This window comes from Cervus elaphus, chromosome X, assembly GCF_910594005.1.
Source record: "Cervus elaphus chromosome X, mCerEla1.1, whole genome shotgun sequence".
In the NCBI taxonomy this organism is placed as follows: Eukaryota; Metazoa; Chordata; class Mammalia; order Artiodactyla; family Cervidae; genus Cervus; species Cervus elaphus.
Genome location: NC_057848.1, coordinates 178192857 through 178220497, shown reverse-complemented (window position 1 = coordinate 178220497; position 27641 = coordinate 178192857). Strand labels below are relative to the sequence as shown.

Below are 27641 nucleotides of genomic sequence, written 5' to 3'. Positions count from 1 at the left end.
GTTCCGTTGCCAAGTCGTGTCCGACTCTTTGAGACCCCGTGGGCTGCAGCACACCAGGCTTCCCTGTCCGGCACCAACTCCCGGAGTGTGCTCAAACTCAGGTCCATCGCGCCGGCGATGCCATCCAACCATCCCATCCACTGCCATCCCCTTCTCCTCATGCCTTCAATCTTTCCCAGCATCAGAGTCTCAGCTTACACTCTCTGCATAACCCAAGTTGTCAGCAACGCCGGGGGTGTTCCTTTCCTGCAGCTGTCATGACAAAAAGACTGTAAGAGGGGTTTGCGAGAGAATGAAAGGTTATTCCCTTGCAGTTGTGGAACACAGAAGTCCAAGATCAAGGGGTTGGAAGGCTTGGTTTCCTCCAGAACTTCTTGGGAAGAATGTGGTCCAGCACCCAGCCACCCTCTCACTTCCCTCCGCATCCCTCTCACCACACCGCATCCATGAGCTGATGGTGGCCGCAGGCAATCTGTGGCGTTCCTTGCCTTGTAGACGTCATCACTGCCATCTCTGTTTCCATAGTTACACACCTTTCTAAGCCATCTCCTCTGTCTTTTTTGTAAAATCCAGAAGTGCACCATTTTTTGTTGGTGTTGCTAACTTTTTGTATTGTACTGGGGGCTTCCCTGCTGGCTCAGACAGTAAAGAATCTGCCTGCAATGCAGGAGACCCTGGTTCGATCCCCGGGTGGAGAAGATCCCCTGGAGGAGGGAATGGTAACCCACTCCGGTATTTCTGCCTGGAGAATCCCATGGACAGAGGAGCCTGGTGGGCTACTGTCCGTGGCATCACAGAGTCAGACACAACTTTACTTTGCCAACACAGGTCCGTCTAGTCAAAACTGTGGCTTTTCCAGTGATCATGTATGGATGTGAGAGTTGGATCATAAAGAAAGCAGAGTGCGGAAGAATTGATGCTTTGGAACTGTGGTGTTGGAGAAGACTCTTGAGAGTCCCTTGGACTGCAAGGAGATCCAACCAGTCCATCCTAAAGGAAATCAGTCCTCAATATTCATTGGAAGGATGGATGCTGAAGCTGAAGCTTCATTTCTTTGGCCACGTCATGCGGAGAGCTGACTCATTTGAAAAGACCCTGATGATCGGAAAGATTGAAGCCGGGAGGAGAAGGGGACGACAGAGGATGAGATGGTTGGATGGCATCACCGACTCGATGGGCAAAGGTTTGAGCAAGCTCCGGGAGTTATTGATGGACAGGGAGGCCTGGCGCGCTGCAGTCCACGGGGTCGCAAAGAGTCGGACACAACTGAGCAACTGAATTGAGTGAAGCAACCAACGCACGTAGCCAATTAACAACGCTATGGTGGTTTCAGATGGACAGCAAAGGGACTCAGTCATATACATGCATCTATTCATTCTCCCCCAAACCCGCGCCCCACCCCATTCAGGCGCCCACACGACATTGAGCAGAGTTCCCCGTGCTGTGCCACGGTAGGTCCTCGCTGATTATCTATTTTTAAAGAAATTCCTTATATGAGAATCAAAAAAGAAATGGTGCAAATGAGCTTACTCACAAAACAGAAAGAGACTCACTGAACTAGAGGATGAGCTTATGGTTACAAGTGGGGAAGGGTGGGGAGAAGGGCTAGTCAGGGAGTCTGGGATGGACATGGGGATTTACTGCTGGATTTACCACGGAGAACCAGCAAGGACCTGCTGGACAGCTCAGGGAACTCTGCTCAATACCCTGTAATAACCTCATGGTCACCAGGGGGAATGATGGGGGACGGGATAGTCAGGGAGTCTGGGATGGACATGGACACACTGCTGGATTTAACATGGAGAACAAGCAAGGACCCGCTGGACAGCACAGGGAACTCTGCTCAATACTCTGTAATAACCTGATGGTCACCAGGGGGAAGGATGGAGGAAGGGATAGTCAGGGAGTCTGGGATGGACATGGACACCCTGCTGTATTTACCATGGAGAACCAGCAAGGACCTGCTGGACAGCACAGGGAACCCTGCTCAATACTCTGTAATAACCTGATGGTCACCAGGGGGAAGGATGGAGGAAGGGATAGTCAGGGAGTCTGGGATGGACATGGACACACTGCTGTGTTTCATATGGAGAACCAGCAAGGACCTGCTGGACAGCACAGGGAACTCTGCTCAATGTCACGTGGCAGCCTGGATGGGAGGGGAGTCTGGGGGAGCATGGATGCGTGTCCACGTATGCCTGAGTCCCTTCGCTGTCCACCGCAAACCATCACTACGTTGTTAATCAGCTATGTTGTTTTCCAGTCGCTCAGTTATCTCCGACTCTCTGCGACCCCGTGGACTGCAGCACACCAGCCCTCCCTGCCCTTCACCACCTCCCGGAGCTTGCTCAAGCTCATGTCCATCGAGTCAGTGACGCCACCCAACCATCTCATCCTCTGTCACTCTCTTCTCCTCTCGGCTACACCCCAACACAACATGAGAAGTTTTTTAAAACAGACACAAACAGTTCAATAAGAGGTGATGGACATCCATATGAAAACAACTATGGAGGAAATGAGAACCAGAAAGGTCCCTGGGCTCTCTCCACGTCACCTGGCAATATCTGTCTCCATTTAACAGAGACTGCAGGCTTCCCTGGTGGCTTAGAGGGTAAAGCGTCTGCCTGCAACGCGGAAGAACCGGGTTCGACCCCTGGGTCGGGAAGATCCCCTAGAGAAGGAAATGGCAACCCACTCCAGTACTCTTGCCTGGAAAATCCCATGGACGGAGGAGCCTGGTCGGCTACAGTCCAGGGGGTCACAAAGAGTCGGACACGACTGAGCGGCAACAGACGAGAGAGAACGCAGGATGAAGCAGAAAGCACAGGAATGGCCCAGCAGTCGTTCGGAACGTTACACACAAACGCTTTGTTAAACTGCTCATGACCCCCGTCGACCAGCCCTGCTCTCCACCGTCGGCCGCAATGTACTTTGGCAGCACCAAAATACACTTGAGATTTCTCATGGAAAAAGTGAGTGTAGAAAAGGTACAGCGTCATCCAACTCAAGAAACGGTCTATCTGTTACGAGAGATCTTGCCCATGAAGATAAACACATGAATGCTGGTCAACAGGAATGGGTTCAGCAGTTATTATCTTACGAAACACCGGGGTGCATCCTTATCACTGGTTGTTGTTATAGTTCGGGATCAGTCATGTCCGACTCTTTGTGACCCCATGGACCGCAGCACGCCAGGCCTCCCTGTCCATCACCAACTCCCGGAGTTGAGTCAAACTCTTGTCCATCGAGTCGCTGATGCCATCCAACCATCTCATCCTCTGTCGTCCCCTTCTCCTCCCGCCTTCAATCTTTCCCTGCATCAGGGTCTTTTCCAATGACTCACTTCTTTGCATCAGGTGACCAAAGTATTGGACCTTTAGCATCAGCCCTTCCGATGAATAATCAGGGTTGATTACCTTTAGGAAACCAGAACTAGATTGGTTACCAAGATTTTGTAGGCTGAGCGAATCCACCTCATTATGGTGGAAGCCTCATGTTCAAGAAAAATCGCAAATGGGGTGCATCAAGTTTTGTTTAAGATTTAACTCCAGTCTTGAAACTTGCCTGCCAAGTTTTGAGACCTCTAAATGACACAAAGAGACATAAAATGCTGGTTGCCTAATATCAGAGAAGAGACATCTGTGATGAGTCACGGATTGACCTATCTTGTTATAGGATTCTTACAAGGATAACCGTTCATTAGCTCTAATTAGATGCTTATCAGTGAGACATATGCATCCTCAGAGTGTCCAAACACAGATGGAGTCCCTGCTGCTTGCCATGTGGATTTCTCTCTGATAAGATCCTAGGTGACTCCGCAGGGCATAAAGTCTGCTGTGGTTTGAAATGTAAGTCACATAGACACTGGGGGTGCTGAGGCATACATTAGAAGCTCTTGCAATATTTGTGGGTGCACTCGATCCTAAAAGAAATCAGTCCTGAATATTCATGGGAAGGACTGATGCTGAAGCTGAAGCTCCAGTACTTTGGCCACCTGATGTGAGGGGCTGACTCCTTGGAAAAGCCCCTGATGCAGGGAACGACTGAAGGTGGGAGGAGAAGGGGGCGACAGAGGATGAGATGGTTGGATGGCATCACCGACTCGATGGACATGAGTTTGAGCAAGCTCTGGGAGTTGGTGAAGGACAGGAAGGCCTGGCATGCGGCAGTCCATGCAAAGAGTTGGACACGACTGAGTGACTGAACTGAACCGGTACAGTGTCTGGGGCCCCAGGTGGCTCTGGGGGGTAAACGCTCCCCCCAACAATGCTAGAGACACAGGCAGACGTGGGTTCGATCCCTGGGTCGGGAAGATCCCCGGAGGAAGGCATGGCAACCCACTCAGTATTCTTGCCTGGAGAATCCCATGGACAGAGGAGCCTGGAGGGCCATACAGTCCACAGGCTCTCGAAGAGTTGGACACGACCCAAGCAACTGAGCACGCTTAAAGATTCATTCATTAGATGCTCACTGATAAGCATCTAATTAGAGCTAATGAACTGTACTGCTTAAAGATTCTAGGTGCTGTGAGTCTCTCAGCTGAATAGACTGCGATGACTATTTCTAGCAGACTCTGCAAAAACGTGTTATCTGGCCTTTTCTATCTGGACTTGACATGCAATTACAAACTGTCCATCTTTCGAAGTTAAAAGAACTCTGGGGTCTAGGGGAGTTAAGTCTGAGATGCATGGGGAGGTTAAAACAGGTGCTTGACAAAACCAAATGAGACCACACCCTTCACACACACACGTGTAGCTCGTGGCACTGGATTGGGAAGCCGGCGGTTTCATTTCTGGAAAAGAAGCGAGGAATCCTCTTTTGCCCGAGGTGGTCACCTGTGTCATTTTAAAATTCGGCCGAGTTTGAATTTTTTTTTCTTATTTTATTGCTTCATCGAAGGATAGTTGATGTACCACGTTGTATTAGCTTTGGGTGCACAGAAAAGGGATTCGGTTATACATATATATATATATATATATATATATATATATATATATATATATATGCATATTTGCTTCCGTATTATTTTCCATCATAGGGGATTACACGGTATTGATTATGGTTCCCCGTGCTATGCAGTAGGTCTGTTTATTTCATTAATATATATATAGTCGTGTGTCTCTGCTAATTCAAAACTCCTAATTCTCCCCCTCCTTTTGTCATCTGGTAACCATACGCTTGTTTTCTATGTGTCTGCTTCTGTTTTATAAGTTCTTTTATATTATTTTTTAAAAATTCCACATATGGGAGAAGGAAATGGCAACCCACTCCAGTATTCTTGCCTGGAAAATCCCATGGACGGAGGAGCCTGGTGGTCTGCAGTCCATGGGGTCGCAAGAGTCGGACACAGAGGCTAAACCAGCACCACCGATTTGTTTTTTGGAACTAAAAGTGTCCATCAAAGTGACAGCACTTCAAAGATTTAATTGGAAAGTGTTTTAAATTGGCTTTTTTAAACGATGGAGACAGAGAGAGAGACAAAGAGACAGAGGTCTCCATCAGTAAGTCTCACCTAATGGGCAATGGAGGTTTTCTGGGCAAAGTCTCTGTAAATAGTAGCTTCATTTGCTACCTAAAATATCATTGCATTTAGTGGTATAAAGATTGTATTTTATTTTCAACCAAATTTAATATAGTTAGTGACTAGAACTAATATTAACAATTGACACTAAATATTTTCCTGGAATTTAAAAAAAAAGAAAAAAATTCCACATATAAGTGATATCACATGCTATTTGTCTTTCTGAGTCTGACCCACTTCACTTAGCAACGATCATCTCTAGGTCCAGCCAGATTGCTGCAAATGACATTGTTTCACTGTCTTTGACGGCTGAGAAGCAACCTGTGTCCATCGATATATGAATGGATTAAAAAAAAAAAAAGGTGCAGTATGTTTATATGGTTAATTATTAATATTAGTTAATATTAATTAATTAACTTAAATATAAGTTAATTTATATAAATATAAATAATTTATATAATTTATAATATACATTATATTTATATATTATATATAAAGTTTATAATAAATATAAACTTAAATATTAACTTAATATAAATTAATTAACTTAAATATAAGTTAATATTACTCAGCCGTAACAAAGGAATGAAATAAGCCTCCACATTCTTTACCTGAACATTTATACGGTGGAATATTATTCAGCCGTAACAAAGGAATGAAATAAGGCCCTGCGTTCTTTGCCTGGCCATCTATGCCTTGGAATATGACTCAGCCCTAACAAAGGAATGAAATAAGACTGCGTTCTTTACCTGAGCATTTATACCTTGGAATATGACTCAGCCATAACAAAGGAATGAAATAAGGCCCTGCATTCTTTTCGTGAACTGGGCATGTCACAGGAGTGGGGGGACCCCCTTCCCGAGTCCGAGAGTGGGATCTCGCCTGACGCTCAGAAAAGAATTGTCCGAGAAGACACAGCAGCTGCCCAAGCAGAGACGTGATTGGGAAGGGGCGCCCGGATGGAGACCCGCGAGCGTCAGAAGCCCCGGAGAAACGTCTCTGCCTCCTGGCTCACAGCCCCAGGTTTTACGGAGATGAGATTACTTTCTGGGTTTTCTCCGCCCCGTCATTCTGACCCGGGGTACATGCATCGCTCGGCCAAGAAGGATGCCCGAGAGAAGGATTCTGGGAAATGCTGAGACACGTGGCATCTCCTTCTGACCTTTCCCGAACTCTCCCGGTAGGGGGATGGCTTGTCGGGTCCGAGCTCCTTCCCAGGAAGACCTCCCGTCGTAAAATTAACGCACACACACGATCACCACGGTGCCCGGCCAGCGGATTCGGCCAGCGTGCATCCCTGAGACAGGAACACAGATTTTTATGAACCTCGCAGCCCCGAGGGGGCGACCAGTTCCTCCAAACTACGTGACCGTAACGGGGAGATGGAAAAGGTGTTGCTTCCTCAGCCGTGAAGGCAGAAGAACACAGGGAAACCTCCTGGGGCCCTTTAGGAATTTTGGTGTGGCATCAAGGCTGTCTGCATTCTGCATTGTCTGGCCAACTTGGCTGCATCCTTTCACTTTTTTTTTCAGATCCTTCACTTAATCCATATTTGGATGTTGCCAGTGATGTTTCAGGAAGACTGTAGAATATTATTAGAACGCACATATTTCGCAGCGAAAATCATACCTTTTGTTTGTTAACACATTGTAAGATGCATGCATGCACGCACTCACACACACACACATTATGAAGGTTAATTTTCTGTGTCTTGACTGGCCCACAAAGTGCCCAGATATTTGGTAAAACATGATTCTGCCTGTGTCTGGTAGAGAGTGTTTCTGAATGAGATTCACATTTTTTAAATTTTTCACACTGAAGTGCAGTTTATTTATAATGTTGCCATCCCCCGTGGCTCAGACGGTACAGAATCTGCCTGCAATGCAGGACGGCTGGGTTCTATCCCTGGATCAGGAAGACGGATCCCTGGAGGAGGGCATGGCAACCCACTCCAGTGTTCTTGCCTGGAGGATCCCATGGGCAGAGGAGCCTGGCGGGGCCATAAAGAGTCAGACACGACTGAGTGATGAACATTTTCATTTTCACTGGAGTTTCATAGTTGATTTACAATGTTGTGTTAGCTTCCAGCGTACAGCAAAGTGGTTCAGTTACACATCTATGCTCTTTCAGATTCTTTCCCACTAACGGGTTATTACAGGATATCGAACGTAGCTCCCCGTGGCCTACAGTAGGGCCTGTGGGATGAGATTAACACTGGAGCCGGGAGACAGAGTCAAGCAGACTGCCCTCCCCAGGGCGGGTGGGCCTGGTCCGACCAGTTGACGGCCTGCTCCAACAGGGCAGGGACACACGCCTATGGATCTGGGCACTGGGGCAGAGGAGGATGTGATCCAAGACTCCATGGAGGAACCTCTTGTGCTCCTCCCGCAGGGGATGTGGGTTGGATCCCTGGTTGGGGAAAACGTCACATGCCACGCCGCGACCTAGCCTGTGCGTCCAGCTATCAGCCCAGGCACCCAGAGCCGCTGCCACACAACCAGAGAAACCACGGGAATAAGAAACGCACGCACCACAGTGAGAAACCCGTGCACCCACTCACCACAACCAAGAGTCGCTCCCGCTCGCCACGACCGCAGAGAGCCCCCAAACGGCAGCAAAGAGCCAGCGCAACCAAAAACAAATAAAAATTATAAAAGAAACATAAAATAGAATCCACGAGGGCGTGGCTTGTATCTTGAGCCAACTCGCTTCACGTCTGTACCACATGCCATTCTGCAATCATTTCACACTCGGCATATCCCACCCTGCCGCCCACAAACACACGGGTGGATTGCAGGTTTCAATATCAGAGACGTGACTCCGAGAACAGGCTAACACGTGGACAGACAGGCAAGGGATTCTCCAGAGTTGCTACCCATGAGGGCAACTTCTGGGTCATCTTCAGCTTTGCAAGATGTCGCCCAGCGGACTTCCAAAGCGATTGTACCAACGCACAGTCCTGGCGGCAAGGGACGAGAGCTATCACCGTTTGCACAAGCACCAGCAGAGGGTTTGGACCCAAGGGCAGAGGGCTTGCCTGCTGACTCAGAGGGTAAAGAATGAGCCTGCAACACAGATGACCTGGGTTCGATCCCTGGGCCGGGAAGACCCCCTGGAGAAGGGAACAGCCACGAACTCCAGCCTTCTTGCCTGGAGAATCCCCCTTGGACAGAGGAGCCTGAAGGGCTTACAGTCCACGGGGTCGCAAAGAGTCGGACACGAACGACCAGCTAACACGTTCATTTTCACAGTCGCTGCTCACTGATAGCATGCTCAGTGACACCACACCAAGATGAGCATCTCAGCTTGAGGACACATCCCACCTGCTCTTAAGGGTTCGACGTGTCTTGTGTGGTGACGTTCCGGCCAGGGGAAGGATGCACTCCGTGGAAACCTCCCGTGGGTGGTAAGCGTGCATGTGTTTCAGCTGTTTCAGCTGGATGGCGTTCAAGCAACAGACACACAAACACCAACAGCAAGGAAGCAACAAATGAAAACAGGGGGGACCTTGGGAGGCAGGTGTTGAAGATGGCACAGGACCAGTTTGGCAAGGATGCTGGGCCTGTCACTCACCACTTGGAAGCAATCGACCCAAGCAGGAACACCTGGAGCGGATGAGTCATTGAAACGAGAAGTCGGCTGCGACTTACTGCGGTAAGTTGACAAAATTCTGGGGCGTCTTTGTCAAAGCAGTTGGCATCACTCTCACCAAGACAGCCCCTGACGTCTTAAGTGGTTCCATCTCTTGGGCTTTGCTGGTGGTTCAGCGGGTAAAGAATCTGCCTGCAAGGCAGGAGACCCGGGTTCAGTCTCTGGGTTGGCAAGATTCCCTGGAGGACGAAATGACAACCCACTCCAGTATTCTGCCCTGGAGAATCCCATGGATTGAGGAGCCTGGTGGGCTAGAGTCCATGGGGTCGCAGAGAGTCAAACATGACTGAGCGACTCACGCCTTCTTTTCCTGCACCTCCAAAGATAGCAAGCTGCATCCCAAAGAAAGTGTCTCATTTTCAAACATGACTGGTTCACTTTTCCATGGGTTACTCACCTACGTGAGTCCTCTTTTGGGAAGCCTGATTCTGCTTCTCCTTTGCTCACCTAGAAAATGTAAAATAAATGTAAGGAAACATGAAAATATGCACATTGTTGGTGTTGTTTAGTCTCTAAGTCCTGTCCGACTCTTTGCAACCCCGTGGACTGTAGCCCACCAGGCTCCTCTGTCCATGGGGATTCTCCAGGCAAGAATACTGGAGTGTGTTGCCATGCCCTCCTCCAGGGGATCTTCCCAACCCAGGGATCACACCTGGGTCTCCTGTATTGCAGGTGGATTCTTTCCTATCTGAGTCACTAGGGTCTGTGTGCATATAAATATATCGTAGACTTCTAAAGCTATCCTATGCAGCTGGTGTAGGAGCAGGCGTACATAAACATATATACCAATTTGGGGCAATTTTACAGCATTTAGCTCTTTCATATCTGGGGTTTTTAGAACTTCTAGGGAGCACCATGTCCAGGATAAATGGATTTGTACCCTGACTCTGAAGGACACTCGACTGGTGTACAGAATTTTCTGTGGGTATCCATGTACCTTTGTTGCTGAGGATGTTTTTGTTCACTCGCTCAGCCATGCCCACCTCTTTGTGACCCCACAGACTGCAGTACGCCAGGCCTCCCTGTCCATCACCATCTCCCAGAGCTTGCTCAAACTCACGTCCATCCAGTCGGTGATACCATCCAACCATCTCATCTTCTGTCGTCCCCTTCTCCTCCCGCCCTCAATGTTTCCCAGCATCAGGGACTTTTCCAATGAGTCAGTTCTTCGCATCAGGTGGCCAAAGAATCAGAGCGTCAGCATCAGTTCTTACAGTGAATATTCAGGGCTGATCTCCTTTAGGATGGACTGGTTGGATCTCCTTGCAGTCCAAGGGACTCTCAAGAGTCTTCTCCAACGCCCCTGGGGGCTTCGATTATCCTCGGAGACCCCTGGCTGGTGAGAAGAGGCAGCTTCCTTTCTCTGTCCAACGGGCATCTGTGAAACAGCTTGACTTGTAATGAATGCAAAACCATCTCAGCGAGAGGAAAAAAATAGAACCTTAAAAAAAAAAAAAAAAAAAAAAGGGATTTCAGTTCCGGATGCTCTGATCTCCTGACAATCTGAGACCTGAAGTCATAGACTGATCATCCCACTCGGCGTCTGAGGTTTCGACGTCTCCATAAAAAGTCACTGATCCTGACCTCCCAGTTCACAGACCACAGGTATTAAGGATGTTTGCACAAGACGAGGCTGCCAGAAAACTCACACACGTGTGCAGCGGACTTGGCTCGGATGCGGGAAAAAGAGGCTGTCTAAACACGGCCCCCTCACATGCTGCAGAGGGCCAACCGTTGCTGAAACAGTTGGAGTCCCTTCGTGGAGCTCACAGGAGGTACGCCTGCCGCAGAACCACATGGGTTCTGGGTGCTGTGCTGTGCTGGGCTTTGTCCAAGCAGCCTGGGACACGGAGCCAGTAACTTTCAGTCCTCTCTTGTCCAGGCAGGCAAGTGGGAAGGGGTCACCTGCCTGCAAGTGGCAGACGGTGGGAGGTCTGGGCCTCCGAAATCATGGGAGCCAACTACTCAGAAGAGATTCCATCTCTCTCTGTAGACGGATGGATGGATATGACGGATGGATGGATAGATATGATGGATAGATGGATGGATGGATGGATGGATAGATAGAGATGATGGATAGACAAGATATGATGGATAGATGTATAGGTAGATATGATGGATGGATGGATGGATAAATATGATGGATGGATGGATAGATACATAAAAAGACAGCTAGATAGATGATAGGTTGGTGTTGCAAGTTGTGTCTGACTCTTTGCAACCCCATGGACTGCAGCACGCCAGGCCTCCCTGTCCATCACAGTCTCCCGGAGCTTGCTCAAACTCAGGTCCATCGAGTCAGTGATGCCATCCAACCATCTCATCCTCTGTCGTCCCCTTCTCCTCCGGCCCTCAATCTTTCCCAAGCATCAGGGTCTTTTCTAATCACTCGGGTCTTTCCATCAGGTGGCCAAAGAATCGGAGTTTCAGATGAGTCCTTCCAATGGATATTCAGGACTGATTTCCTTTAGGATGGACTGGTTGGATCTCCTTGCAGTCCAAGGGACTCTCAAGGGTCTTCTCCAACACCACAGACGGCGGACTGATGTCAATGTCTGGCAAAACCACTACAATATTGTAAAGTAAGTAGCCTCCAATTAAAATTAATTAATTAATTAACATTGTAAAAAATTAATTAATTAAAAAAAAGCATCTATTCTTCAGTGCTCAGCTTTCTTCATGGTCCAACTCTCACATTTGTACATGACTACTAGAAAAACTCTAGCTTGACTATACAGACCTTTGTCTGCAAAGTGACGTCCTAGCATTTGAATACGCTGTCTGGGTTTGTTGTAGTTTTCCTTCCTGGGAATTTCAGCAGAAACCTTAAGAAACAAGTAGTTGCTCCTTGTTTGTGGCACTGGGATGACACCTTTTCCTGCGGAAGTCTCGTATGGAGGACTCTACAGACGTCATCCCCTGATGCTTTTCCACCTTTGGGGACACCTCGTCTGCAACGCTTACGCCACCCCTGACAGACCCCATCTGTTGCCATCAACAGGCATGTCCCTAAAGAAATCCCCTTTTCCCTGTATTAGTCATGTTAGTTGCTCAGTTGTGTCCGACTCTTTGCAACTCCATGAAATTAAAAGACGCTTGCTCCCTGGAAGGAAAGTTATGACCCACCTAGACAGCATATTAAAAAGCAGAGACATCACTTTGTCGACAAAGGTCCGTCTAGTCAAGGCTATGGTTTTTCCAGTGGTCGTGTATGGATGTGAGATTTGGACCATAAAGAAAGCTGAGCGCTGAAGAACTGATGCTTTTGAACTGTGGTGTTCATTGGAGGGATTGATGTTGAAGCTGAAACTCCAATACTTCAGCCATCTGATGCAAAGAGTTGACTCACTGGAAAAGACCCTGATGCTGGGAGAGATTGAGGGTGGGAGGAGAAGGGGACGACAGAGGATGAGATGGTTGGATGGCATCACCGACTCGATGGACATGAGTTTGGGTAGACTCTAGGAGTTGGTGAAGGACAGGGAGGCCTGGCGTGCTGAGGTTCATGGGGTCTCAAATAGTCAGACACGAATGAGTGACTGAACTGGACTAGACTGTAGCTTGCCTGGTTCCTCTGTCCGTGGGATTCTCCAGGCAGGAATCCTGGAGTGGGTTGTCATGCCCTCCTCCAGGGGATCTTCCCGACCCAGGGACTTTTCCCCTGTCAGTAGCATCACACAGCCATACTCTGCACAGCTTTCACGGGTGTGAGTCATCTCCTTTTGGAAGCCTCGGTCCGTCCCTCTTCCTCCCTCAGAGCATCCAGGCCACCGTGCCCGCTCCCTGCCAAACTCCCACAAATGGAGATAATCCTAATTGCTACATGGATTACCGTAAATTCCCATTTCGCAAGAACTTAAACCCGGAGGGCAGCCCTGGAGCCCAGAGGGACGGCATCGTGGGTGATTTAGGAGCGGCATTAAGGAGGTGATTGATGGGGAGACATCTCCAAGCAGGGAGCTGAGAGGATGCAGGCGGGATTGTGGAAGCGGCTGTGGCGTCAGGAAGGAGACAAAACATGAAGCGCAAGCATCGTCTCTAGGGTTCGTGGGCGTCTCGGGTCCCAGAGACGAGATATGTAGGTATTAGATGATAGGTAGGTAGGCAGATAGGTAGATAGCAGATAGATCCATGTGAGAGGTAGACAGACAGACAGGTAATAAGACAGATGATAGGTAGATATGATAGGTAGGTAGATGGGCTTCCCTGGAAGCTCAGTTGGTAAAGAATCAGCCTGCAATGCAGGAGACCCCAGTTCAATGCCTGGCTCGGGAAGATCCCCTGGAGAAGGGATAGGCTACCCACTCCAGTATTCTTGGGCTTCCCTTGTGGCTTAGACGGTAAAGAATCTGCCTGCAATGTGGGAGACCTGGGTTCGATCCCTGAGTTTCGAAGATCCCCGGGAGGAGGAAATGGCAACCCACTCCAGTATTCTGGCCTGGAGAATCCCATGGACAGAGGAGCCTGGCGGGCCACAGTCCATGGGGTCACAAAGAGTTGGACGCAGCTAAGCATACCCAGACACAAAGGTAGACAGACAGACACACAGATTAGATTAGATAGACAGACAGATAGATAGATAAGACATATGGTAGCTAAGATGATAGATATGATAGGTAGGTAGACAGACAAACAGACCCACAGACAGATAGATAAGATAAATGACAATTAAGGTGAATAACAGGTATGATACACAGGTGAAGTGAAATGAAAGTCACTCAGTCGTGTCTGACTCTTTGCGACCCCGGTGGACTATACCGTCCATGGAGTTCTCCAGGCCAGAATACTGGAGTGGGTAGCCTTTCCCTTCTCCAGGAGATCTTCCCAACCTAGAGACTGAACCCAGGTCTCCCCCATCAGTAAAGAAATCCAGGGAGATTCTTTACTAGCTGAGCCACACGGGAAGCCCAATACACAGGTAGGTAGGTATTCATAGATAGGTAGACAGACAAATAGAGAGATAGATGGATAGATAGATAGATGCTAGGCAAGATGACAGATAGATGTGGTAGGTGGGTAGTTCGGTAGATAAGATAGATGATAGATAAGACAGATGATAGACAGATAGATACAATAGGTAGGGAGGTAGAGAGACATACAGACAGATAGAGAAGAGAGACCGATAAGATAGATGATAGAAAAAAAAAAAGATAGATGATAGATAAGACAGATGATAGACAGATCGATACACTAGGTAGGGAGGTAGATAGACAAAGAGACAGATAGAGAAGAGAGACCGACAGATAGAGACAAAGGGAGAATCATCAACACACACCAGAGGTCACACCCCCTCTTGGTGTAAGCAGGTGTCATCTCCTGCTAATAAGGCAAGATGGGCTCTCCTCCCAGAGTCTCAACGACGAGAACATCACCTCCTAGGTGCAGGCAGCCGTTGGTAGTCATTCCAGATACAAGAGGGAGGGGCTGGGGGAAAAGAACCATCGGTTTCCTACAACTCCTATAAGTGAAAGCCGCTCAGTCATGTCCAACCATCTGCGACCCCAGGGACTGCAGCCCCGCCAGGCTCCTCTGTCCAGGGGATTCTCCAGGCACGCATACTGGAGTGGGTTGCCATGCCCTCCTCCAGGGGAATCTTCCCGACCCAGGGGGAGGGAACCCACGTCTCCTGCATGGACAGGTGGATGCTTTACCCCCGAGCCACCGGGGACGTCTTGTAGATCAAACTTAGAAACCTGATGCGTTAAAAATTCTCAGTTTGCTGGCACACCCACTTCAGCAGAACTGATGACACCCCCTTGCCCCCACCACCACCATAAATAGGAATGACACCTCTGAAAGCAACCCCTAGTCCCCGTGAGCGAGGGGGCTTCACACCACCTCCTACTGCGTCTCGCCTGCCCGCAGGAGACGACCACGTGCTTCTCGTTTGCTCCTGGAAGAAAAACGTCTCCAGGCTGTTAGTAACGGAGCTCCAGGCTTTCCACACGGAAAGGATGATCTGGAGCTCCAACGCGTTTGGAAAATCACTCTCAAGGCTGACCTCGCCCGTCGTCGACGTCTTCTGGCAGAGGGTGTTCCAGTTCCGCTCGGCAGACACACCAGACCGACGTGGAAGGCTGTGTGCTCTCCGCCGACGCGGAGGAGCGCCGACCTGGATCTGAAGGTTGAGTGTCTGTTTCCAGTTCTCTGCCGGTGACCTGCCTCGATCCCTCGGCATTTCCAGAGCCTCCCGGTTCCCAGGCAACAGCCCGGGCAGGGCGGGTGTCTGGATGGACAAGGACTTCCCGGAGGGTCAGAGTTCAGCAATCAAGGACCAGAAGGGTTCAGGAGACATCATGGTTCCATTCTGAGAGCACGTTTGCAAAGGCTGTCCCTCCTCATGGTCACCTTCACGCTCGCTTTTCAAACCTGGTGTGCATCCGGAAAAAAAGGGCACGCTGATTCGAAAAGATAACACGCGCCTCGATGTTCACGGCAGCACGGTGTACAACAGTGAAAACACGGAAGTTAGCACCTGAGTGTCCATCAGCAGATGAAGGGATTAGGAAGATGTGGTGCATATGTGCGGTGGAATATTACGCAGCCGTGAAAAAGAACAGAGTCACGCCATCCGCGGCAACGTGGGTCAACCTAGGGAATATCACACTACGTGAAGGCAGACAGAGAACGACAAATACTCTACGTTGTCACTTAAATGCGGAATCTAAGAAGGAAATAAAACAAATGAACAAATATGCCAACACAGAAAGAGACCCACAGATATTGCCAGTGGGGAGAGGGAAGGGGTAAAGGCAAGATAGCTGATGGGGAATACAAGGGACAAGCTACTATGTACAAAATAGATAAGTTAGAAGGATACATTGTACTTGCAATAATACGCTAAAGGATGCGCTAAAGGGGAATAGAGGCAATATTTTATAATAACCTTAAATGGAGTGTGAAAGTGAAAGTGAAGTTGCTCAGTCATGTCTGACTCTTTGCAAACCTGTGGACCGTAGCCCACCAGGCTCCTCCGTCCATGGTATTCTCCAGGCCAGGAGTGGGTTGATATTTCCTTCTCCAGGGGATCTTTCCAACCCAGGGGTCGAACCCAGGTCTCCCGCATTGCAGGCAGACGCTTCAACCTCTGAGCCATCTGTAACAATTACGAATCACTATGTCGTGCGCCTTAAAGTAATATAAGATTGCAAACCAACTATGCCTCCATAAAAAACTAAATCGTAAATACATAAAAGCCAAAATAACAAAATAAAATTCTAACCTTGAATAGCTGGGATTTTCAGGCAGGGCTGAGCTCTGCAAAGACTTCTCCCAAAAAACATCACGTTCCCAGATTCTAGAGACTGGGACCTGATGTGTTTTCGGACACGGACTCAGGCCATGAGAGAAACAAGCTGTCACAATTTTGAAGGGTTACGCTTTTTTAATGAGTACCAGTCCCATCACTGTTTAGCAAAGACGGGCGCGTGGCTGGGTCGTGACCGTCTGTTTCTCTGCTGGAACGCAAACAAAACAGGGTCAGAATGAAAACGACCTTCGGGAGTTTGCCCTTCAGCGTCTACAGACGTGTCTGAGAGGCCCCGGGGGGACAAGGCAGGATCCGTTGTGGCTGTTTAGTCACTCAGTCGTGCCCGACTCTTTGCGACCCCGGGGACTGTAGCCCCGCCAGGCTCCTCTGTCCATGGGGATTCCCCGGGCAAGGATACTGGAGCGCGTTGCCATGTCCTCCTCCAGGGCATCTTCCTGATCCACGGCTCGAACCCACCTCTCTTGCGCCTCCTGCATTGGCAGGCAGGTTCTTTACCAACTGTAAGTAAGCATGCGTGCCACAACTACTGAAGCCCACACACCCCAGAGCTCTCGTTCCACACGACGAGAAACCCCCTCGACGAGAAACCCATGCACCCCAACTAGAGAGTCGGTCGTCCCCAGTCACCGCAACTAGAGGAAGGCCCACGGACAGCAAATGAACAGCACAGCCAACAATAACCAGATATAAAAGGCAAAGGACTGTGAACTCTCCAAGCAAAAAAAGAAAATCTTTAACAGCCTCTGAAAGACAGCAACACCTTCAAGATAACCAGCTTCTCTCAAAGTAGCAAATAAAACACTGCTACGGAAGAAGCTGGAGGAGGAAATGGCCACCCACTCCAGTATTTCTGCCTGGAAGAGTCCCCCGGACCGGGGAGCCTGGCGGGCTACAGTCCACGGGGGTTGCAGAGAGTTGGACACAACACACACGCAAACCAAAGTGAGAAAGATGAACAAATCCTAAAAGATTCTGACAGGATTCCAAGGGAAACACTCTCTTTCTTTTTAAACTTCTCACATCTGGAGCTTCCAGAATCTGTCCATTGAGCATATTTCAAAAATAATGGACGCATCCGCAGCCTCTCCATATGAATTCAAGATGCCCTGATGAGGTGCTGTAGGCTTGGCTCTCGTTCCTTGAGAGAGGACGGTTTATTGAAGAGGAGGGAACGTCTTATACAAAGAGTGTAAGAGCTCATCTTATGAATTTTCCCTGTATCTTTTCATATCTCCAGATAATTCAAAGAGACGGGTCAATATTACTATTATTTTTTTAATAACAGTTTCACCGACAGCCTTAGGTCTCTCATAAAAACTCCTTTGGTGCGGGGAAGGAAAATTTCCATCATTAATAAAAAGCATATGGGTGGGATGACATCAATCTGACTCCTGCAGGGCAATAAGGACTTTGGGAATTCTGTGCAGTTAAAAAAAAAAAAAGAAGAAGAAGGAAGCAAAGAGAAAGAGGAGAAGCCACAGCTTCTAACTTAAGACGCTTAGTTAGCACAGAGGAGGATAAAAGCCAGCAAGGAGGACCTCTTGTGATCGTTATCAAGGCCGATGAGAATGGGGACCACTGTCGGCCACGCTGTCGTCTTCAGGACCTCAGCATCACTCAGGGTGCACCACGCCCGTCTTAGACTGCGAGCTGCCGGCAGGGTCTTCCTAAGTCATACGTCCAGCGTTGAGCGCCCGGCCGCCCCTCCCAGACCCCAGAGTCCTCCTTTCCTTCCAGGCTCCCCATCCGCCCACGTCATGACTCACGTCTTGACCACAGACGTCTCCTGCCTTGCCCTCCACCGCTTGCCACCCACTCCTTGCCGGGTGGGGCGTCTCCCCGACACCCTGCTCTGCCCTTTTCTCCTCCGGCGCTCCCATCAACAACGCTACAATAAATACCAGATGTCGGATGGGGCTGGACTTTAAAAAAAAAAAAAGAAAGAAAGAAAATTTAAAAGAACATTGTCACAAACAGGTCTGCTGGCAAAAGCCACCTCATGGACGGTGGTTGGTTCCGTTTGTCCCAGACTGACCCTTCTGTTGAAGATGGTCTCACAGCATAAGAAGCTACGGAGAGAGTTCTCTTCATCTTTTGCTTATTCTTTTCTTTCTTTTTCTTTTTTTTTTAATTGCAAAGTGAGAGTGAACGTCGCTCAGGGGTGTCTGACTCTTTGCCACCCCATAGACTATACAGCCCATGGAATTCTCCAGGCCAGAATACTGCAGTGGGTAGCCTTTCCCTTCTCCAGGGGATCTTCCCCACCCAGGGATCGAACCCAAGTCTCCCACATTGCAGGTGGATTCTTTACCGGCTGAGCCACAAGAGAAGCCCAAGAATACTGGAGCGGGGAGCCTATCCCTTCTCCAGGGGATCTTCCCAACCCAGGAATCAAACCAGGGGTCTCCTGCATTGCAGCCGCATTCTTTACCAACTAAGCCACCAGGGAAGCCCTTAATGGGAGGAGATCTACCATATGAGCCAGCCATCCCACTCCAGGGCATATAACCCTGAGAAAACCACACCTCACCAAAACACATTTACCCCAAGGTTCACAATTTATGACAGTCAAGACATGGACGCAACCCAAGCGTCCATCGACAGAGGAAGAGGTGAAAAAGATGTGGTGGGTTTATACGATGGAATATTACTCGGCCCTGAAAAGGGATGCAACTGAGTAATGTGTAGCGATGTGGACGGACCTAAAGTCTGTCATACAGAGTGAAGTAAGTCACAAACGGAAAGACAGTCATGGATCAACATGCATTTGTGGAATCCAGAAAAACAGGACAGGTGAGCCTTCTTCTCTACTTCTCATTCTTTTTAAAAGCACTTGTTAGGGGAGTTCTGTGGCAACCCAGTGGTTAGGACTCTGACCCTTCACTGTTATGGCTTGGGTTCAATACCTGGTTGGGGAACTAAGATTCTGCAAGCCTTGGGGTAGGCAAAAAAAAATTTTTTTAATAAAAATTGTGATAAATAATTCAACATGTGAGATTAATTATAGAGTGCTCATTACTTAGAGAACTGGCAAACCAGAAATACAATGGAAAATGGTGCTCCTCCAAAGAGCCTTTTGAAAGATACCCAGAAGGTTATGTTGTAAAACTGTAGCAAGAATCCAACGAACGCCCCAGACAGAAGAAATAGAATGGAAGAGGAGGAAAGAGAGACTATCTGCACCCGTTAACAGCTGAAAATTCCCCCCAAATTGAAGAACTATATTAAAGGCTAAATCAGACCAACCCAAGCAGGTCTAACCATCCTTAAATCTGATCTGTTGCTCAGTCGTGTCCGTCTCTTTGTGACCCCGTGGCCTGCAGCACACGAGGCTTCCTCCCCTGTCCTTCACTACCTCCCAGAGTTTGCTCAAACTCACGTCCAACAGACTCAGTGGTGCATCTAATCAAAGCCTAGCTGGAGGTTATCGAGCGAATATAATGCTGGTAGAAAGACAGCGTCACGAAAGGAAGGCATCTTTCTCACATTACGGTCTCGAGATGCTCAGAACCCAGGGGAGTACTCTGTTCCGAGGTACGGAGCAGACATGGGGTGTTCGGAGCCCGGAGCACCTCGTGTGAAGAGTGGCCGTCACAGTCAAGAATTCCAAGTCGGGTCCTGAAGAGTGTGCTCGTGGGCCGGCCCCCGGTGGGGGCCCAGTGGTGAAGAATCCGCCTGCCAGCGCAATGGACGCAGGTCCGATTCCTGGTCCGGGAAGACCCCACATGCTGTGGAGCAACAGAGCCTGGGTGCTCTGTAACAGAAGATGCCACCGCAGTGAGAAGCCTGCATACCACAAGTGGAGAAGAATCCCTGCACGCTGCAACTAGAGAAAGCCCTTGAGCAGCAACGAACACCCAGCACAACCAAAAATAAAGGGTAAAACCTTAAGGAAAGGGAGTGTGTTTTTAACAACCCCCCCCCCAAAAAAAACCCAGTGGGTCCAGAAAGATAAAGGAAGGACATTCTAGTGATCTAGATGTTCTAGTGCCTCTTGATCTGGCCCGATCCTTGGGACAGACTTGAATTTACAACAGACTCTACAGAAGGTGACGGAGTTTGCAACGAGCCCAACCATCGTCCAACCCAAGAGCAGAATGTCTGGCCATCCAGATCATCACAACATCTGACGGGCTGCCCTGGAGACAAGCGATTCTGGAAATTTTTTACACACAGCTGGTCAATCCCTGCTCTGACCTTTGGAAACTGACCACAGGAGGCTTGGACCAGGAGCTGGTATCCGTACGGGGGAAAAGTCTCAGTGACGGGGTAAGGGGAGCCAGACTTGTCTGCTAAGTCATTCAGAACCTTGGATCAGTCCAAGGCCTGTCTGATGTGCAACGTCTTTTCAAGTATTTCCTTTGCATCAATGATAGACTCTGCACTATTTCATTGCTTGAAGGGAACAAGAAAATGCAAACACATTTAGGTAGGCAAGAAAAATTAAAAAAAAAAAACAAAAACCACATTTTGGAAAGATAAATCCCAAATCCGGCATTCTATGAGTAATTCACTTGAAAAAGGGCCAGTCAAATGGGGAATTAGGGATATTCTGAGATCATCTGAGGATAAAGCATGCTTGGCTTTTAAGATGTTCGGTTTGTTTTGAAAGAAGAGGGTTTTGTTGAAAGCATCCAGATAATTGCACTTGATCTGAAATCCCCATGTGCGATCCTGTTTATAGATGATAAAAGCATTCACTATCTCCATGTGCGTTGTCAGGCAGACTCTAGTTTCTAGAAACCTCAGATCTATAAAGGAAGATAACCTCATGTGTCGAAAGAGCTATAAACAGGTGGGCTCTGTTCACCTCTAAAGGAAAAGAAAAAGTTTCCTTAGCAGCTCGAACCCCAGAAGCTCAACTTGGACCAATCGTGGCCGACGTGTTCTGCTCCTTAAATGACAGTTCGTGTGGCTAGATACTGCTGCCAACCAACTTGTTTGGGATCTTAACAGTCAACGCGAAAGGAAATCAACCCTGAATACCCATTGGAAGGACTGATGCTGAAGCTGAAACTCCAATGCTTTGGCCACCTGATGCGAAGAGCTGACTCACTGGAAAAGACTGTGATGCTGGGAGAGACAGAAGGCAGGAGGAGAAGGGGACGACAGAGGATGAGATGGTTGGATGGCATCACCGACTCGATGGACATGAGTTTGGGTAAACTCCGGGAGTTGGTGAAGGACAGGGAGGCCTGGCGTGCTGCGGTCCATGGGGTCGCAAAGAGTCGGACACGACTGTAGGGAATCGGCATGCATGCATGCACAGTGCTCTGCTGATGCCTTTTAAAGCACCGTTAAATTTCAGGGTATTAGGTCTGTCCTCTGCTCGACACCAGTATGTGCGTAAACACATTCACGGGACGATGTTTCAACATGCCGAGTGTTTAAAGAGTTTCCCCACTGTCACAGGCTGAAGTCATGATTTAGGATAACTGGCGAGTACACATTTCAAAAAGAAAAAGAAAAAAAAAATCATTATTTACCCTCCAGAAGAATATCTGCTGCACAAATGCACTCCATTTCACTTCAAAGAGCCAAGTCAAAAATGGGGAAGATTTGTTTCTGACATAAACGGGTGCTGGGTTCAGTAGAAGGAGTTGAGAAAGCTTGGACGTAAGGAAAAGTCTTAGGTTGACGGTTATTCAGTCACTCAGTCGAGTCCGACTCTTTGCCACCCTATGAACTGTAGTCCTCCGGGCACCTCGTGTCCATGGGATTCTCCAGGTCAGAATACTGAAGCAGGTTGCCATTTCCTCCTCCCGGGCATCTTCCAGACCCAGGGATCGACCCTGGGTCTCCCGGGTCTCTGGCATTGCAGGCAGGTCCCTTACCCGCCGAAATGTGTAACTAAATCACGTTGTTGTACACCCGAAACTAAACACAACGTTCCACGCCAACTGTACTTCAATGAAGTTAGGAGAAACAACAAGGCTTTTCTCTACGATGAATTTGGACCGAATCACACTTTCTTATGTGAACAAGATGACAACATCCAGATGCTAAGAGACAGATGAGAGAGTCGAAGAGACGGCAGCCACTGGCTCTTCCTAATATATAAAGACACGTCACTAACCTCTTAGGAGACTGGGTAAGCCGTAAAGTCACCTACATCCTGGGACAGGCTTGTACCATCTCCCACTGACGCCTACGGGAACAGAAGCAGAGAGATCAGGGAACGTGGCCAAGTTTCCACAAGCCCTAAGTGCGGACACCCTTACAGGAGCGGGTCTGCAATACCGCGAAGACAGGGGAACACTCCAGTTTCCAACTGACCACGCCAGAGACTTCAGGGGAAAGAGACTTTTCTCAGGGCTTTCTTACCCTTAAAGCTTTCATTCGCCTGCGTTTAAATCACCAGTGCAATTTCCATCGGACCGTCTGAATCTCCGGTGGACGTGGCGTTCGGGTCTGAGCGCCCCGTAAAGTAGGGCGCGTTTATGGCGATCGATGTTCTCGGAAGGAAAATGCTGGAGGTCAGATGCCAACGAAACACAAAGTGAGCACATGTGTGCTGAGTCGAGAGTATCCTGCTTTTGTGGGGTTTTTGTTTTTTTATTTCTGCAGTAACGTAGCAATGCTCTCAGACGCTCTGGATGGCTCTGTCCACCTGTCTAGTACTTGATGAGCTCGGACAAGGCATCTTAAGCCACCCACCTTCAACCCAACGCACGTGTGAACTGCAAAGACGTGGGCCTTTATTTTACCGGCCAAATGCTGCTGTGCTTTCCCACTGAGGTCCGTGCGTCCTGGCCAATAACAAGCACATCCCAGGTGTGAGAAGAACCAGGTGCCACCAGACGCCTAGACCCTCCCCCCGGGGCACGTGTGCAAATGCGGACACGCCGATTCCGAGGAGGCTGTTTCAAAATGTCACTTCATGTAAAAACAACGAAGAACACATTTAGAAGGTAGCAAAACGCAGCGGACACGCAAAGAAAGTCCAGCCCCATCCGTGACCCAGAGAATGTGATGAAAAGGGAAAGCCAGTCTGGAACAATCACAAAAACGAAAAAAAAAATGGGGAACCTACACTGTTTTTATTCAAGAGCGAGAGTTTGGAAATGGTCTGAAGCCCTGGGACCACCGCCTAAAATTTTCCACTTTCCTCAGCCAGACTAGAAACTGCATTAAATATTTTGTTTTTAAAAAAAAAAGTTTTTTTTTTTTTTTTGCACCAAGAAAAATACGTCCATCAGTTCATCATAGCGTGTCATGAAGCACAGGCAGAATGGAAAAATCAGAAGCCAGACATGGCTTCTCAGCTGCTGCCCAAATGCAAACAAAATGAGCCAGGTTTGCAGGTGAGACATTAAGATTTCCAGGAGGCACCAACACTTCTGGTCCTCATTTGAGCTGGAAGGAAGGGACTGGCTACCTTGAATGTCTTCAAGGTTGGGTCTTTCCTCCGCAACAGCACCACGTCTCTGGAAAAAAACATTATTTCAAGCATCGCTTTACTGCCAAATAAGCTAAGAAGCCACAGAGCGGTCAAATTCCTGGGGGCATGGAGACCACGCTTGGAGACGTTGCCAGAGTTGTCATAATAAAGTACTCCAGATGAGGCGGGCCGAAACAACAACTATTTGTGTCTCCAAAACCAGGCCATCCTAAAGGAAATCAACCCTGAAAATTCACTGGAAGGACTGATGCTGAAGCTCCAATCGTCTGGACACCTGAAGCGAAGAGCCAACTCATTGGAAAAGACCCTGATGCTGGGAAAGATTGAAGGCGGGAGGAGAAGGGGACGATGGAGGATGAGATGGTTGGATGGCATCACCGACTTGATGGACATGAGTTTGAGTAAACTTCGGGAGTTGGTGATGGACAGGGAGGCCTGGCGTGCTGCGGTCCATGGGGTCGCAGAGAGTGGGACACGACTAAGCGACTCAACAGCAGCAACAAATTTATTTCTCTGGTTGTGCTTGGACTCAGTTGAAGTATTTAGGATCTTCGATCTTAGCTGCGGCATGTGGGATCTAGTTCCCTGAACCAAGGATTAAACCCAGGCCCCCTGCATGGGGAGCAGGGTCTTAGCCGCTGGACCACCAGCGAAGGCCTAGTAAGGAAGCGACTCTTAAATCCAACTGGCTGGAATCTACTGAACACATGAAAACACCTCTCAAATCCCCGCAGGCAAAGACTCTCATCTGCCCTCTCGTGGACGTGATTTGAGCAAAAAAAAAAAAAAAAGACCCTTCAGGCCCATGACACAAAGTCGTTTTCGATTGCGAATGGGTTATTTCCTGCATCAAGAGAGAAGAGAACTCTGCTCATGTCTCTTGTTAATTTATATAGTTGTTTTAATCAGGCAGAAAAACCACAATGGCCTATGTCAGCAGATTCTTTGTATACAAGTGACTGATACGCTGGAAGTTCAAATGACTCTCGAGTAAACTATTTCTTCCTTTCTGCAGGGAGATTGGGCAATGATGGATTTTTTTTTTTTCTTTCAATGTTCAACTTGGCCATGTTTAAATCTGCTGGGTGTACTTTATCTTTGCAGAGTTTTATAAGATTGGACAGCGGCTACACAATCCATCATAAACCACAGAATCATGCCCGGAGCTTGTGGGGAAGTTTTTAACAATGACTAGAAGCATCCTGAGAGGTGCAAAGACCCCCGAAGCCAAGAGACAGAGGAGGAGTAAGGTTTTCCCTACCTACATCCTTCTGCTTGGTTGCTGTTAGGTCTAAGCCGTGTCCAACTCTCTGCGACCCCATGGACCGCAGCACACCAGGCCTCCCTGTCCATCACCAACTCCCGGAGCTTGCTCAATCTCATGTCCATCGAGTCAGTGATGCCATCCAGCCACCTCATCCTCTGTCGCCCCCTTCTCCTCCTGCCTTCCATCTTTCCCAGCATCAGGGTCTTTTCCAGTGAGTCGGTTCTTTGCATCAGGTGGCCAAAGCGTTGCAGCTTAAGCATCAGTCCTCCCAGTGATTTTTTAATTATTATTATTATTCCTGGTTCCACAAGCATTTCTCGGAACTGAAGAAGTATTTCGTAATCCTTCATTGCTGAATGTGAGCCCACTTGGAGAGCCAGGGACTTTCCCAAGTGTTGGAAAGGAACATCTCGGATGCAAGAAGCAGGAGAAAGAAGGTCCTGGTCCGTTTTGTCCTTCCTGGTTGCAGGGCATGACACGGAAGAGACAAAATTGCACCATATTCTAAAGGGAGCTCACCGTGTTCACCCTGAGCCAGCGGTCCTCGATGGAGACGAGGGAACCTCCAGGGGACACTTGCCAATGGCCGCAGCTTCCCGAGTGGCTCAATGGTACACAACCCTCCTGCCAACTCAGGACACAAAAGAGACTCAGGTTCCATCCCTGGGTCGGGAAGATCCCCTGGAGGAGGGCATGGCACCCCACTCTAGTATTCTTGCCTGGAGAATCCCACGGACAGAGGGGCCTGGCGGGCTGCAGTCCGTGGGGTTTCGAAGAACTGGACACGACTGAGCGATTGACACGTTCACTTTCCACTTTCGCTGTGTGCGTGTGTTAAGTCCCCGCAGTCGTGTCCGACTCTCTGCGACCCCATGGACAGCAGCCCACCAGGCTCCTCTGTCCACAGGATTCTCCAGGCAAGCATACCGGAGTGGGTTACCATGGCTTCCTCCAGGTCACCACCGTTTATCAAGTCTAAGCCATCTGTTTCATATTACATATGGTGACTTATCTATTCCATTTAGCCTTGTCTATTTTTATATCAGATAGATAGATGGATAGATAGTTGCACTTAAAATGCAACACTTTTGGGAAGGCCGCAGAGTAACACCGTGATGGTAGAACCAGCTCTGGGAGGACTCAGCCAGGGATGGATCTGACTCCCTCTGGATTCCCTCTTGTGCCCAGCGCTGCCAGGCACCAGCGGGGGTGGGGGGCGTCTCTGGGGCAGCGCCCCTGCCCACTGTACCCTGCCCCAGTCCCCCCCACCTACCCCCCTGGCCAGCCTGGCTTTGCAGAACCGGCCGCCTTCCCTGGCCCCTCAACACGTCTGGCTCCACTGTTCATCACGTCTTCTCTGTTTGCCGGTGATACGTCCATCCCTCCGGGACCGCCGCTTCCCCACCCTCGGAGCGCTCCCAGACGCTCACCGGTCTTCCTCCGTCGGCGGGCCCCACACCTGGGGACCAACGCCGGCGGCGACGACCGCTCTGCGAACGTCCGGGCAGACGCTCTCGCTCCTCAGTTCTTCTCACAGCTGCTACTGAGGGAGTCCTCACGGAGGGTGCGGACTCTCCACCCACGAGAGCCATTCCAGGCAACACACAGCGGGTGTGTCGCCAGGTCCAGGGGACAGCTGACAAGGATGCCGAAGGCAGCCTAGTCCTCAAAGTCCCTTGAGCATAAAGAGAGTGAGAGGGAAGTCGCTCAGTTGCGTCTGATTCTTTGCGACCCCGTGGACTGTAGCCCGCCAGGCTCCTCCGTCCATGGGATTCTCCAGGCAAGAATACTGGAGTGGGTTGCCATGCCCTTGTCCGGGGGATCTTCCCAAACCAGGGATCAAACCCCGGTCTCCCCCATTGCAGGCAGAAGCTTTATCCTCTGAGCCACCAGGGAAGCCCCCTTGAGCACAAAACGCAATAAAAGACAAGTCCTGCAATGTTTTTTTTCAACCAGACCTTCCCCCACAGCAAATCCAGTGCATCTGATTCTATGTCAGGGCCAAGGAAGTGACTGCTTGGTTACAATGCTTCGTGGTATATGTGTGCACATACTGGGCTGCTTTGGGGGAATTCTTCTGATATTTTTTCTATTAGTCACATACGGATGTGAGAGGTGGACCATAAAGAAGGCTGAGTGCTGAAGAATTGATGCTTTTGAACCGTGGGGCTAGACAAGACGCTTGAGAGTCCCTTGGACTGCAAGGAGATCCAACCAGTCCATCCTAAAGGAAATCAGTCCTGGGTGTTCATTGGAAGGACTGATGCTGAAGCTGAAACTCCAATACTTTGTCCACCTCATGCAAAGAGTTGACTCCTTGGAAAAGACCCTGATGATGGGAGGGTTTGGGGGCAGGAGGAGAAGGGGACGACAGAGGATGAGATGGTTGGATGGCATCACCGACTCAATGGACATGAGTTTGAGCAAGCTCCCGGAGATGGTGATGGACAGGGAGGCCTGGTGTGCTGCAGTCCATGGGACCACAAAGACTTGGACACGACTGATTGAACTACAAAAAAAATGGAAGGGG

General features: G+C 49.1%; 2 long non-coding RNA genes across 2 annotated transcripts; both read right to left on the bottom strand.

The window, feature by feature from the left end:
• Window positions 1-7548: 7548 nt before the first annotated feature.
• Window positions 7549-16864, bottom strand: LOC122689351. Its single transcript, XR_006339798.1, has 5 exons — window positions 16395-16864; window positions 15174-15763; window positions 10387-10613; window positions 9570-9619; window positions 7549-9304 (listed from the first exon to the last, which is right to left on the bottom strand). It is a non-coding gene; the product is annotated as an uncharacterized LOC122689351 (long non-coding RNA).
• A 1941-nt stretch (window positions 16865-18805) lies between these two features.
• On the bottom strand, window positions 18806-27322 carry LOC122689354. Its single transcript, XR_006339802.1, has 4 exons — window positions 26542-27322; window positions 22767-22912; window positions 22519-22590; window positions 18806-20196 (listed from the first exon to the last, which is right to left on the bottom strand). It is a non-coding gene; the product is annotated as an uncharacterized LOC122689354 (long non-coding RNA).
• Between the last annotated feature and the right edge of the window lie 319 nt (window positions 27323-27641).